General features: G+C 38.2%; 1 non-coding gene across 1 annotated transcript; it reads right to left on the reverse strand.

Moving 5' to 3' along the window:
* Window positions 1-257: 257 nt before the first annotated feature.
* Window positions 258-364, reverse strand: LOC131172401 (small nucleolar RNA R71). The gene has a single exon (XR_009142880.1). It is a non-coding gene; the product is annotated as a small nucleolar RNA R71 (small nucleolar RNA).
* Window positions 365-1,458: the final 1,094 nt, after the last annotated feature.

Genomic DNA, 1,458 nt, shown 5'->3' on the forward strand with positions numbered 1-1,458 from the left:
AAATGATTCAGAGTTCACAATTTGGAGGTAGCCTACTTGAAAATCCTCATTCTCATTTGAAGAAATTTTTGATGATATGTGGCACACAAAGACAACTTGGAGTTTCAGATGAAGTGATTCGGCTCACCTTATTTCCATTCTCTCTTTGGGATTCAGCATTAGAGTGGTATGACTCACTTCCACAAGCTACTATAGCTACTTGGAAGCAGCTATCTCAAGCTTTTCTATCTCAATTTTTCCCACTTGGGAAGACCACTCATTTGAGGAATTTGATGGTAGCTTTTAAGCCAAGGGATGATGAAACTTTGTATGAATCTTGGATGAGATTTAAGGAGCTTGAAAGGTAATGTCCTCATCATGAAATACCCAAATGGATGATTGTTCAGAATTTCTACACCAGAGTTACTCCAGCCATAAGAAACACAATTGATTCACAAGCAGGAGGAGATTTTATGAGAATGACGAGTGAAGAATGCTATGATTTATTAGAGAAGATTGATCATAATACCCATTTGTGGGGAAATTCAAGAGCACTTGAGCCAAAGAAGGCTGGAATTTATAAACTTGACTCAGTTAGCTACATGAATGCAAGATTTGATTAGTTGACTCAGCTTCTTAGTGATTTTTGCACAAAGGCAACAACCTCAACTCCTACAACTATGCAACAAGTTGCCTACACAGATGGAACTCAAAGTTGTGGAGTTGATTACTTTTCTTATGGTGATAATTATTTGCAAGAACAAGCTGCTTATGCAGGAGGTTATCAACAAAAACCTATGGAAAATTCTTACTCTAATGTGAACAACTCAACATGGAGACTATAAGCAACTTTTGCTCAACAAGGTCAAAGCTCAAATTATGCTCATAACCAGCAGTATATGCAGCAGAATAGGCCTCAGTTTCAGCCTCCATTTCAGCCCATAAGGCAGCCACAACTTGGATATCAAGCAAGAGCACAAAAATCCCTTCCACCTCATGAACCGAAGCCAACCTTGGAAAGCATGATGGAGAAATTTTTTGCTGAATAAAGCAAGATGAATAGCAAATTGGAAGAAGAAATGCAACACATGAGACAAACCATGGATCAATTACAAGTCCACAATCGTATGTTGGAGACTCAATTAGCTCAACAAGCAAGCTCATCAGGAAGCAAATCCTATGGCAAACTACCTAGCCAACCACAAAACCCTCATGAACAATGTAAGGTTGTGACCTTGAAAAGTGTTAAGAAAGTTGGTCAAGAGAGTGAAAACAAGAGAGAAGAAAAAAATAGCACAAAAGAAGAAAATTTAGTTGAGAGCAAGAAAAATGAAAAAGAAGAAAAAAGTAAAAGTGAGCAAGATGAGGGAGAGAAACCATACATCCCACCTGAGCTTTAGAAGCCCACCCTTCCCTACCCTCAAAGATTCATCAAGCATAAGCTAGACAAACAATTTGGCAAATTCCTTAAAGTGCTAA

The sequence above is a fragment of the Hevea brasiliensis genome, chromosome 13 (assembly GCF_030052815.1).
Source record: "Hevea brasiliensis isolate MT/VB/25A 57/8 chromosome 13, ASM3005281v1, whole genome shotgun sequence".
In the NCBI taxonomy this organism is placed as follows: Eukaryota; Viridiplantae; Streptophyta; class Magnoliopsida; order Malpighiales; family Euphorbiaceae; genus Hevea; species Hevea brasiliensis.